This window comes from Centrocercus urophasianus, unplaced genomic scaffold, assembly GCF_019232065.1.
Source record: "Centrocercus urophasianus isolate 14NV4802_14NV808 unplaced genomic scaffold, USGS_Curo_1.0 seq_13, whole genome shotgun sequence".
NCBI classification, from domain to species: Eukaryota; Metazoa; Chordata; class Aves; order Galliformes; family Phasianidae; genus Centrocercus; species Centrocercus urophasianus.
Window position 1 is genome coordinate 34,119,186 of NW_024884475.1, and position 13,219 is coordinate 34,132,404.

Below are 13,219 nucleotides of genomic sequence, written 5' to 3' on the forward strand. Positions count from 1 at the left end.
CTTCCCTACGACAGCTCTAAAATGCAAGTTAGGAGAAGTGTCTATCTACCTAGGAAAGAAAATAAATGCTTGTTTTATCCAGAGATATATTCTACTTTGTGAAAACTGTAGTTAGATATAGCAAAAGATGTTCTGGTTTCAAAGACATTGTTTTCTCTCGAGTTTCTATGCTTTTTAGAATGCTGCTTCCACTGACATTTCTACAAATGGAAAGGGATGCTGAAACACTGTATGGAGCCAGGATACTCCTCACCAAGGGCTAAGAGGTGTGCCTTTTCCTGTGCTTGGCTAGATTTGGGAGAGCAGGGTAAGTGCAGGTGTGAGGGCAGGAAGAGGATGAAGGAAGAAATAGCAGAAAGAAGAAACGAGAAGAGTGAAAGAATGTGAATGTCCATAGTGTTGCAGCATTACTCAGATCATGTTCTGAACATTAAAATATTCTTTCTGAGTGATGAAGTCTGTTATGCAGATGATGAACTGTAGGTCCACTGACTTCCTAACCTTCTCAAAATGATGGTACCCACATCTAGCAAAGAATCATCAACTAGTATATTGCCTGTACAACTTAAATGCAACTTTGCTTGGTGATGCTGATCACACAGGTGTTTTTTTTTTTTTCTCGCTATGTTCTTTTCCCTGAGAGGGTGGTAAATAATGTTGATGTCATGTATTCTGTGGAGATGGATTTTTCTGAGAAGCTTAGTTCTAAGGGAAATGAATGGAAGTAGATTAGAATCTCTGAAGAACAAAAGAGAAAAATCTTAGCTTTTCTGAGTTTAGGGGGATGTTTGTAGACAAAAGCCAGTCTCACCAGTAGCCATGTGAGATTTACCTCACACCATCAAGCTTCAGAGTGTGTGTATGGACATCCAGTTATAACTGGACAAAAAATAGGTGTTTGTTCTTCTGTATGGAAGAGACAAACTCTTCTGGGTAGAGGGAAAAGAGGAAAGAAGGTGAGGAGGAAAACATAATTGATATTTCTTGAAAATGACAACTTGTTCTAGCAAGAAATTCTGGCTGAAATACTGGCCTGAAGCACTTGTCTGGAATGAACTATTACATTCCAACCAGTTTAGCTTTTGCAAATCCATCATCAACAAGCACTGAAGTGTTACCTTTAGTCACAGCTAGGAGGAAGTGCTTGAGCTAAAATCCTTTCGCATTCATTGCTATGCCAGGAGAACTAGTCCTGTTGGACGTGAACTGTGGGCTATGGGGAAGGAGAAAGGGGTGCAAGCTGTCAAACTTTACAGCACTGAAGTTAGGGATGATCAAATAAAAGTATTTATCTGATTGCCTGTTTTGCTGCCTTTCTTTCGAAGGTTTGCGTTGGCTTTTTTGTTAGCTTTGGTGTTTGCTGTTGTATGCCAGTATAGCATTTAGTGTGAAATCAAATGGGATTAACCTTTTTTTGTGCACAGCTGAGAAACTGTTGTTCACAGAGTGTATAGTATACTTGATGACAGTCAAGCTTATGTGCATGTCATGACTTTCCACAGAGCTTTCAGAAGAACAGAAAAATGTGTTCTGTGTCTCTGCAGTGAATAAGTGACGTTTTTTGAACATGTGACTAAAGATGCAATTGTGTGTATTTGTTAGGAGAACCTGAAACACTCTCTTCTGTTGAGAGATTAGTTGTCAATGGCTTTATAAATTTATACTCACCAGACTGTAAGCGTCTGAGCTGGAATTCAACTTGTCTTATTCTAAATTGTCTTATTCTTGTCTTATTCTAAATTTTTCTAACTCATTCTTTGGAGGGCAACTGCTACCCTCCAGAAAATCAGCAGATGATTATAGAAAGATTATTGTAGACTCATAGAGTCACTAAGGTTGGAAAAGGCTATTAAGATCACACAGTCCAACTAGCAGTGTATCACCACCAGCCCACTAACTCACATCCCTAAATAGCACATCTACGCATTTCTTGAACACCTCCAGGGATGATGGTGTCACCACCTCCTTGAGCAGCTTGTGCCAGAGCCTGGCCACCCTTCTGGAGAAGAAGTTTTTTCCAATATCCAACCTGAGATATTATTTATTGTTTACCAATGAAGAAACAAAACTAAAGCTGTAGGTGTGGTAGTGGTGGAAATCTTTTTTTTTTCTGAACGGTGAGTTGCAGACTGAATGCTACCAGAATTTTTTCAGTAGTACGGAAAGTGTTTTTCAATGCCTGTTTGTGCTTGGCTTAGCATAAAAACAGATCTTGAGCATCCTGTCAGCTTTGAGTGTGTTATAACCTACTGAACCTTTAATGAATTATTTGGTGGGTACAAAGTTCTGTTCAAAATCACCTAAGAAATATGATTTCAGAACTTTTGTTGCTAATGTTTAGGATGCATGAGGATTATCTGCTTCTGTGAGATAGGAGAAAGGGGAACCTAGACAAGTAGCATACAAGCAGGTAGTTTATTGTGAAGTTTATGTCAAAGGGTTGAAGAATAAACAAGAATTAAAACTTCAGTCTGAGAAGCAGCATTATTTCAGAGAGCTTTCTGGCTCCCTAGGCACACTTTTCCAGCAGAAATAATATCTTCAGGCAGAACACTTGTTCTTTGGTAAATGTGCATACAAAGTTCTTTGATATAGCAAATATGAAGTGGAGAGTACTAAAATAATTAACACAATAATTTCCATTGCTCTAAATAATGTTTAGTCATTGATACTGATAAAACTGTTTATAACAGATGTACTTAATATGCACTGTTAACTCTTGGTGATACAATTACAAGTATCTAATGTTGCTTATTTTGGAGAGAAGTCTGTCCTTCTTGGAGAGAATAAGGTGACATCTTGTATGTACCATTGGAATCTACAGTGCAGTATAACTGAAAAAAGTTCATAGAACATTAATTACAAAGTGAAATCAATTTTGAGTTTTTTTTTTTTAAACTGTATAATCATGTACACTTAATGTGCAGTTGTTGCAAATCTTGCAAGTTACAAAAAGCTTTTACTTCAGCTATTTTTGTAAAGAATGTTTTTATTGTGACTTAAGGCCTAATACTATCAGGTAGAGAGCAGCCTCTGATTTGTCTGAAGGGTAGGAATATGCCTTCTAGGACAAACAGTAGCCTCTGAGTTAATCCAATCCTATTCTAATTTAATTTCATACCAAATGCTACGCTATGTAAAATACACAACATTTGAGATCTTGCTGCTATAAATGCTGAGGAAAAGCTGAAGATAGAGGCAAACCTGTAAATGCATTTGAATATCTTAACTGCAGTTGGAAACAAAGAAAGTTACTCAACGTTTTTGTACTGGGTGATGTGGTGGTAGTACCAGACTGAAGAAAGAAGAACTAAGACTTTACCAGTGGATGAATGACAAGTCTGTGGGGCTGTGTGGGGATTTTATTCTACAGGGGCTTAAGGAGTCTTGGTTTTTCTCTCTGTGGAAGTGCTTTCTTTGTAACTGAACAGGAATCTAAAGAAACTGGGAAACTTTATCTGAGATGATATACAGTCACTTCCTTCCCCTCCTATCTGACATACATTCTTTCCCTTCCTGTTGCCTTCTTTTAGTCCTTTCTAACACACTCAATTATTCTCATTGCCCATGTCTCCCTCCTGTCAGGGATGTTTACATCTGTCCCAGTATTTCCATGTTCTTTTCTATGAATTATCTTCTCCTCTTTACTAAGGCAAGGGAGCACAGCAAGAGTTATGCATTACATAACTTCTTGCCTGTACATGGGAAATTGCTAGCCATCTGCAACAAATTGGGTTTTGTTCCGGCAGTAACTCTTGAGTGTAGAAGAGGCAGAGCATGAGGAGGAAGAGTGTAGAAGATGGAGTTCAGGAGAAGTGGTAGTTTGGTGTTGTGTGCTGTAGGAAAAGATCTTTTCTGGCATTTCATGCACTGGTGAGTTGTGCAAGAATTAGTTTCTATGGCATAAAGACAGGCTTCATGGTTTTGTAGGAATGGATGGAGGAACTATTGTGGAGCCTATCTGATCTTCCCACCCCCACCTCCGCCAACAGTTCAGCATCCAGAATAACATCAGTTGTAATGTGCACTGTAAGCTGGTTCCAGAACAATAGTAGCCTTGGAGGCTTATAAAAAGCTGGAGGAGCTGCTGTAATAAGAGGGAAGTTTCAAGGTCAGTGGTTCTTTCTGTTTCATTCAAAAGAAAAAATTGTCAACTCTTTTTCTCAAGTTATACTGATACAAATGTGTTACAGTTTAAAAATAATAATAAAAATATCAGACTTATTTATACAGAACTTCATGGATATTTTGCTGCAAAATTATTTTTCTTAGTAATAAGGGAAATTTATTTAGCCGTTATCAGTTATAGTGCATCTTAGAAGACCTGATGTTTTTAGAGCTATTTAATCTCTTCCTACATCCCAGAAAGCAAACAGTATCATGAATTTCTCGAATTATTAGCAAGATTTAATTTAAAAATGCATAACCAAGCCATGTAAACAGGCAAGTCTTTCAGTGATGGTTCAACTGTTATGGAGCCGTAAAGTAATGTTAATATTTTTCTGTTTAAAGAGCTTCTGATCTCATACTAGGATTATACAAGTTTATACTTAGTGTCTAATTAATTGTCAATTTTTTTTTTCCTCTGAAATGACTTGCACTTTATGTAGTCAGGTGAAGAGTGCATCTCCCCAGTAACAGTAACATCTCTAAGCCAACTGAAGAGTTTGAAGTGTATCAATTGTTGAAACAGTTTCTTTAGGTATGAGTTCTATGGTATTCCTCTCAGTGTATTTGCTTACACTGTAGGATGGCAGTGCATCCTTTACCATATAAAGAAGAGATGATGCTGTTAATCAGCTGACTTCAAAAGCAGAAGTTGCAATGAAAATGTTAAGTATTTTCTATTGTGTTATAGCTTTGAAAGACTAATGCATTTTTGCTGCCTTGTGTAATAAGATAGGCAGCTATTTGTTTTTTTTTTGGTTTTTTTTTTTTTTTTCCTGAGATTCACGTTGACTGCAGTCTGTTAGCTAGCTGTATTTCATTAACTTTTATAAACCTCTTGCCTTCAATAACAGCAAATGAAACTCTGAGACAATGTCTCCCTCTAGGCCACAGACAACTCCAAGTTCCAATAATTCAGTGTTGGAGTTGAATAAAAGACAAATTATTCTGTCATGTGTCAGTAGCTACAATACATCAACCAGTAATACAAGGTACTTACTGTGCAAGAAGCGGGGATATTTTCAATTACTGTCAGCCACTTAATTATCTCAGATGCTGAGGTGTGTGATGCTGTGCAGCTCGTTGTGTTTTATACAACGCTGTTTCCTGTTTGGCTCCAAACTGTGGATTTCCTGTACCCAGGCGCATGGAACAGAAACAAAACTTGAGGTTTTAGTGGTTTTTGATGTTAGCTTTAGAAAGTTCAACATGCGATATCTGTAACTCTGTTTTTTTTTTTTTTTTTTTTTTTTTTTTTTTATGTGATGGGTATAAAAAAAAAAAAAAAAAAAACCAAAACATTCACACACGCATGTCTTCTGGATAGCATGTGTTTGTGTGCAGTAGAGTTGAATCTGAGTGAAGCACAACCATAAGTGACAAAAGGCTTTTGCTTTCTTATTAAATATGATCAGACTAAATATGATCATGCTGAAAGCAAAATGTGTATGACCTTTCCAATCAGTTGGATAGAGTAGCACAGTTGTATTCATTCCAGTGATGGCTCACTGGCATCTGTTAGTAAATGTATCCCAGTCTCTTGATGATATGGTATTAACTACCTCTACATCCTAATGCATCCATAATGGTTCTGGCAATGTAATGCTTCACATATACGATTTAGAGATTTTTGTTATCTAGTATAATATGCAAAACTAGCCTGAACTGCTTGTGAACAATGAGCAACTGTTGCGCTGGTGGGCTCCAGGAGCTGAAAGAGGTCCTGGGAATTGTGCTCTTAGAAGTCTTCGGACTGAAGCGCCCCTCCATCAGTTAAAACAGTTCCCTGGGGAGCAGGCTGAAACTCTCACTGGAAGTTCCAAGTCACTTGGCATATGTGAATGTAGAGGGAAACTGTGATGGTCTATCTCTTCTCTTTTCAGACTGCAAGCATTGCTTCTCCCTTGCCAAAAATGAAAGCTTCTGTTGCATATGTGTGTAACATTAGTGTGAGTGAATTTGTAAACAAGGATTCACTCAAAATCCTTGAGTAAGAGAAGGGCTTACCTTTTGGCCTCGTCTCATTTTATTCTATGAGATCCTTGGTTTCTCAATTTGACAACCATGCTTGGTATAAGTGTTGCCCTCATGCATGTGAGACAGGAACAGAGGTCAATTCAGAGAAATTGCATGAATATTAGGAGCTAGAAATTGCCTGATTTAATGCTGTCAGTCCTTCACTTTCCATTCACAGAATTATAGAAAACACTGTTGGGACTTTTGCACAGCTGGTTATCACAATGTGACAAATACTTCATTTTTGCAAAGAAATATATGCATGCATACGACAAGCTATTTTGTCGCTGTCATGGCAGTTATTCAGTAACACTGAACCCAATTCTTGCTGTAAACTTAGATATGCATTTCCTTGCATTGTAATGAATTATGAACTATACTGTACGTATTATTACAAAAACACTTCTGGTAAAGTTTGTCTCTGCAAATTTGCTAAAAAATGAAAGACAAGTGATTCTCCTGTCCTCTATTATTTATTACCTCAAAAATCAAATATTCTCCTTAGTTTATAGAAAGAGACTTTGCTGTTTAATAAACGTTCTTAAATGGTGGCTAAATTGCAGAAGTAGCTGTCAGATTAGTAGATTCAAATTTTCCATTCCTGGCATACATTTCAGAACTATAGTTATTGTATTGAGTTTTCCCAGTGCTGTGCTTTGTATGAATAAATGCTTCAGTTCCTTATGATCATTCTTCAGGATTTGCTTTAGGTTACCTTAAAGTAACTGTTTCAGTTCTGAAGTCATTATGCAAATCGACCCTTCATGTTACATTACTTGCTTTAAATGACCAATCAAGCAAAAAATCACTCGAGTTGTGGACTGTGTATTTAAGAACTCAGTGAAAGCAACATAATTTCATATTGCTCTTCTGCAGGGAACTGAAAATTATCTTCACTTATTGCTAGTCTTTTTTTTTTTTTTTTTTTTTTTTAATGCTTTGAAAATGTGAGAATACCAAGATGGGAAAGTAGTTATGAAAGGTATTTCTTGCAGTTGAAAACCAGAAAATCTAGTTTGTAGCCAAAACTCTTCAGATTTATGAAAATATTGTGGTAGAAAATAAGATGGACAAACAATTTTACCTAATGAACAGGAGTATGGAATGAAAATGTGGTCAGACAAACAAAAACAAGATGAAAATTTGATTCTGTATGATCATTATGGAAAAATTTACAGCTTTTTGTTCAGATAGTAGAAAGCTCAGTTCATGACAACACTGACAAGAAACATGGAAGAAGGTAGGACTTTGTTTCTTATTTGCTAGTCAGTATTTGAGGCTGGTGTTAGTGATGAATATTCCAAGGTGGCCATTAAAGAAGCTGGGACAGCTTCTCTGCTACGCCGTTACCACTTCTTTTTTTCAGCAGAGACAGAGGGATCAGCATGGTATGACTCTTAGCTGTGATTGTCTTTCTCCTCAGTTGTTTAAACTTGAACAGTAACCTCAGCATGTGCCAAGTTTCAGGAGTTCATAATTTAAATAATTTAAGATATTAGAGAGCAGTGGGCAGTGTCTTCTATCTCTGTGGTTCAGATGCAATAGCTCAGGAGTCGGGGAAGCCACGATTAGTTTTGTTTTTACCAGAGCATCTCTTAGCACAGATTGCTTTCTCTTCCTTTTTTTTTTTTTTTTTCTTTCTGCTTGTTAGAACAGGATGCTTGCTGTTTGCTCCCTTACTGAGAGTTTATGCTGACAAGAAAGGAAGCAAATAGGTACCTGCTGTTTTCAAAAGTCTTATCTGATTTTTTTTTTTCAGGCTCTGAATGTCTGTACAAACCTTGACAGTTCTCCAGGTGTGGAGACAAAACTAATTTGTGTTTATGTATGGTGAGATGCAAGTAAACTCAGGGGCTCAATTCAGAGCAAATGTCAATGCAAATCTGTTATTATAAAAATTAAGCAAAGATTCTCTTAGCATTCTTGGAGCACAATGGACAATGCACTTCTTTTTCAAAATATTTTCTTGTACTGTTAGACTGCTTGTGCAGAAATCCCTGCAAATTCAGTTGAGTTTGGAGCTTGTCCAAAGAACAGCAATGAAGCTGTAAAGAGTCTGGGACGCGAGTCTTACAAGAAGTGGTTGAGGCATCTGGAGCCGTTTAGTCTCCCCTAAGCTTCCTATTGTCCAGATTACATTGCTCTCTACAACATCCTGAGAGGAGGTTGTGGTGATGTAGGGGTCGGTCTCCTCTCCCAAATAACAGTGATAGGATGAGAAGGAATGGCCTCAAGTTGCACCAGGGGAAGTTCAGATTGGATAATAGGAAAAGCTTATTCTCAGAAAGAGCTGTGAGGTGTTGGAATGAGCTCCCAAAGAGGTGATGGAATTGGCATCCCTGGAGTTGTCCAAGGGTGGATGTCTCACTGAGTGACATGGTCTAAAGCAGTCATGTATGGGTTGATGGTTGGACTAGGTGATCTTAGTGGTCTGTCCAAGTTTAACGATGTTGAGTTGTCATATCTTTCTTGAGTAAGCACACATGAAAGCATAATGATTGGTGTGGTATATTGTACCCAGAGCTGACAGGTTTCCCGTTTACAAAGATAATTGAGAATTATTAATTGGGCTAATGCAAGCTTTTCTGTGTTTTCTATTCCCTACTGTTCTTAGCCAACTAACTTGGATTTGCCTATGGTATGAAGTTACTGCATAATGTGCCCTGTAGATCAGTTCTCTGGGAGATGACTGCATCTCTGTTTAGCAACTAACTTCCCTTCACTTGGGAAACTTGACGTAACTGTAAAATCTACTTAATTTGAATACTTGAGTTAGTATCATGTGCTTCTTTGTAATGGCACTTGCACAGAATAAGGCAGGATTTGATTAACGAGAAGAGCTATTAAAAACATCATTGAGATCCTTTAAGTCCCCCAGGTATAACAGAAGGAAATTGTGACAGCAGATCTGGCAGGACATGCCATTCATTCATCTCTTAAGGCTCATCTGAACATGTTTATGAAAACATGCCTTAAGGCATTCATTGATTATGGCAGCTCATTAATCATGTGCTACATTAAATAATATATATATATATATATATACATTACTTCTTGAAGAGTTGCATTTGTTTTTCCTTAGCTAATGTTGAGTGTTAGCTAACTTCTCCACGAGTGACTCTCATTTTTCTTCATTTTTTTTTCCTAAGTCAGTAAAGTTTTAAGACGAATATTTTGGAGAAAGTAATGTGTAAGAAAAGATTATTGAACATAAAATATGCAGTCAAATTTCATAGAAATATTTATTTCTTTAAAGTAAAATTACTTAAAGGTTATATTTCTGTAATTTTCTGCTTTGCTTTTACAACCAGGGAGAATTTCATAGTGGAAAAAAAGGAAAATGTAATGTAGTTTAGAAGATGAGAGAGAATAAGGAGAATATAACATCTTTGGTTCGTTTCTAATCGTGTTTGGGTAGATTGCTGTTGAAGATTGAAAGACTTCTTGAAGTATCTCACCCAGGGAACAGCAAGTTTTATTATTAAAGGTAGCAGTTATGGTTTTTTTTTTTTTTTTTTTTTTTATTTTTTTTACAAGTGTTAAAATTGTTGTATTCAGTGAAAGGCTAATATCTTTACTTGAAAATGTAGACTTTTGAGATTACACATTCATTGACTAAATCACTGGCCATTACATATCTCCAAAGCCCGTGAATAGAGGAAGAAAAGTAACAGTGTGTCAGAAATAAACAATTTCTAAGTGTGGAGGGGTTTTGGTGAGTAAGTGGGGCAAACCTTGATGTCAATTCTGTATTTGGCCATGTGTACTACTTCCACAAGCAATTCTGGAAGTGTTCATCTCATGGAAGCAGTGGAACAACTGTCTCCAGAACAGTAATACTCTTCACAGATCTTTAATATTTCTCTCAAGTCTGCTTATTGTGGATTCTAACATCTGTGTCCTACTATCAGAATAAGTGCAGGTAAATCTGTTGTTATTATAGGTGCTCACAGGGGATATTAAAATAAGCCTTAGCATAAGAAATTATTTCTGAGACCAACCATGTCCTTTTTTGGTCTTTATATGTGCTGGCTAAAACACATAAAGAGAAATTTTGTTCAGAAAACATGAAATACTTGTCCAGTAAGCAATATTTGTTTTCAATCTTTTAAGGTTGTAATTCAGATTTCTTTACTGCTAGATACTGGATGAACTTATTTCTGAGGGCAAATTACAATTTTTGAATGTTTTGCTAGAAATAGGGATAAAAGTGTATAGAATAAATGTAGGTAGAAGTAAAATTAATACTGATGAGGCAAGACTGCATGTTCTCTTATAAATCCAGAGAAGCATTTCCCTTAATTTTCTGCTTTTGACTTCAGTTCTGTTTTCTAGTAATTGTGTTCTGGTAATACTCTATGAAACTGGGAGATAGATGGTTCTGGTTCCTGCTCAATGAGAATGTATTTACTGGTCTTCAACAAAAATTTGTGATTTTTAGTGTCTGGTAGAGTAACATGGATGAGGTTTTTAGGAGAAATTAAAGTAGTCATTCAATTATATCTTTCCTCTCTATCATTCTCTAAATTCCAGTCACTAATTTTATGTAAATTTTGCGTAATCCCAGGTATTTGCATGAACTGGGGGAATATCTCCTGGAGATCACCCACGTGGAGGAATTGGGGGTCCAGCAGTGTGCACTTGCAGCCAAGAAGCCCAACTATGTTCTGGGCTGTGTTAAGAAAGGAATGGCCACTGGGGAGATTGTCCCCATTTACTCAGCTCTTGTGAGACCTCATCTGGAGTACTGCATCCAGGCCTGGGGCCCCCAGCACAAGAAAGACTTGAGGTTGCTTGACCAACCTCATCTCCTACTACAACTGGGTGACCAGACTGGTAGATGATGGGAAGGATGTTCATGTAGTCTAGGTAGACTTCAGCAAAGCCTTTGAAACGGTCTCTCACAGCATTCTCCTGGGGACATAAGAAAATGATTATATACCAGCACCACTAGCAACAATCTTATTTACTTCATGGAACTTCAGCTAAATCAGTGCAAACTGGAGATGCATATTCATTGTACAAAGGAATTTGATGGTAAATATCCTCTAGCTTTTGTGGTTCAAGTAGTGTTGGGCTTGACCCAGTTTTGCTACTTTTTCTTTTTACTGTTTCTCAATAAAACAGAAGATTTGATAGAATTTCTTCTCTTTCTGAAGTAGCGTCCTTTTTTAACTGATAGTGTATAGTAGGTTACCTCATATCTCTTAGAAATGCTTGTAGATACTCAGTACTCTGTAGGTCTTACCAATATGAGGACATGGAGCCTGAATTTGGAAAGTATATATGATAGTTATGCCTATAAACTCCTTCCTATTGTAAGACTCTGCTACTTTTATGCATAGATGAAAGTTTTCCATACTTTGTTGATTAATACTTAATTTTCATAGAATATGAATTCATAATAATTTCATTTTTGAAATAGGCATCATGCAAGTTGAAAGAAACTGATTTATTTCTTTTATTTTTTTTTTTTGTTGTGTAAAATGCAAGAAATTCTGAAAAGCAGAGATAATCAGTGTGCATTTGTATGTTAATGTCACCAGGTAATCGTCTTGAAAGGCTGAATATGATTAACACTTGGAATCATAAATTAGAGAAAATGTACGACACTTGACAGGGAGTGAAACATCTAATACAATATGAAAACATCTGGCCAGGAAATTGTTTTCCAAACATTGAAAATTATAAGCAATTATCAAGTGTTTTACCTGACTATACTCATAACTCTATTTTAGTGACACTTTAACTGATATTATGCTTCATTTCTCAGCCATCTGATTTTTGTATAATCACCCTAGATCTATGATTTACACTCTTTCATCTTTCTGCTTGATGTGCATAGCAAATATTTCTGTCATGTACATTAAGGGAGCAATAAAGGATGGAGATGAAATAAGGCTCTCTTGCGACAATTGAAGGGAAGAGCTTAATTCAGCAATTCTCATCAGTGAGGAACCTAACAAGAACTTCAGGTGCCCCCAAATCAACCTGAGCTTGAGCTCTAAGAAAGAGAGCTGGCATAAGCTATTCTCGTATCATAAACCAGGTGTTATTTTTCAAGACCTTTATGATGTAGGTGGATGTACTCACAGTATTGGGATGTTGCATATTACCAGCATAGTGACAGGAATATTAGCTAATAATAACTTAAGATAACTCTTAAAAGCTATCTTTGTCATGAATAAAATCCTTTCCTTTCTTGAATAGGAAAGGAAACTCTGTCCATTGTATACACATTTACAGTCAAATATGCTTATATCAAATATGTATTTTCCCAGAATGCAAGAGAGAGTAGCAGGAACAAAGTTGAAGAATGTTAGGCTTTTTTTTTTTTTTTTTTTTTTTTTGACTCCACAAATGCTTACAGCTCATAAATCTGAATGCTACTTGTGATTTTAAAACGCAGTTGTGAGCAATTTGTCATTCTTCTCATTGCAATAATAAACCTCTTCCTGTAGCTGTGCTCAGCCATTTTCATCTCAAACTGAGCTTCCTGTCTCAGGTCATTCCAGGACACCATCAAACTAGTATCCCTGTTGCTATTTCCTTATATCTTGGGTGTAGTGGTAGTAAGAAAAAAATGGCACGTTATCCCTTCAGTGAGGAAGTTGAGAGGAGATTGAGTCCTGTCATTCTTACACAGCAGAAACAAAAAAAGAATGTAATTCTGATCTGTTTGTATACTGAAGCAAGATAGATTTTCACCTCAAAAACATTGATAGTACTATTATAAACTTTTAAGTTGTGTAAGTTCAGAACATTGAATTCTGTGAGATAGTTCACTACATTATTACATAAGGCAGTGTTGTACAGTCTTTTTGCTTAATGTAGCAAGGTGGGTTACTTGATATCAAGTGTACGTGTGAATGCAAAATATTTCAAGTTAAAGAAAATCAATAATGTGACCTCAGAGGTAGTTATAAATCCCTAATCCAGTTTTTTCACTGTCTAAAAATATAAATATGTATATAGACTGTGCTCTGAAACGTTGTTTCCATGCTTTTTTTTTTTTTTTTTTTTTTTTTTTTTTTTT

At 36.5% G+C, this 13,219-nt stretch overlaps 1 protein-coding gene and 1 long non-coding RNA gene across 5 annotated transcripts in view; one reads left to right on the forward strand and one right to left on the reverse strand.

The window, feature by feature from the left end:
• Positions 1-5,204, reverse strand: part of NDST4 (N-deacetylase and N-sulfotransferase 4) — a 158,185-nt gene extending 152,981 nt beyond the window's left edge. For all 3 annotated transcript variants that reach the window (XM_042812441.1, XM_042812442.1, XM_042812439.1), the window contains exon 1: positions 5,168-5,204. The gene's annotated coding sequence lies outside the window, so the exon portion shown is untranslated. The remainder of the gene's footprint in view (positions 1-5,167) is intronic.
• The window catches only part of LOC122157062, a 245,839-nt gene that overhangs the window by 81,900 nt on the left and 150,720 nt on the right, over positions 1-13,219 (forward strand). The window lies entirely within an intron of this gene.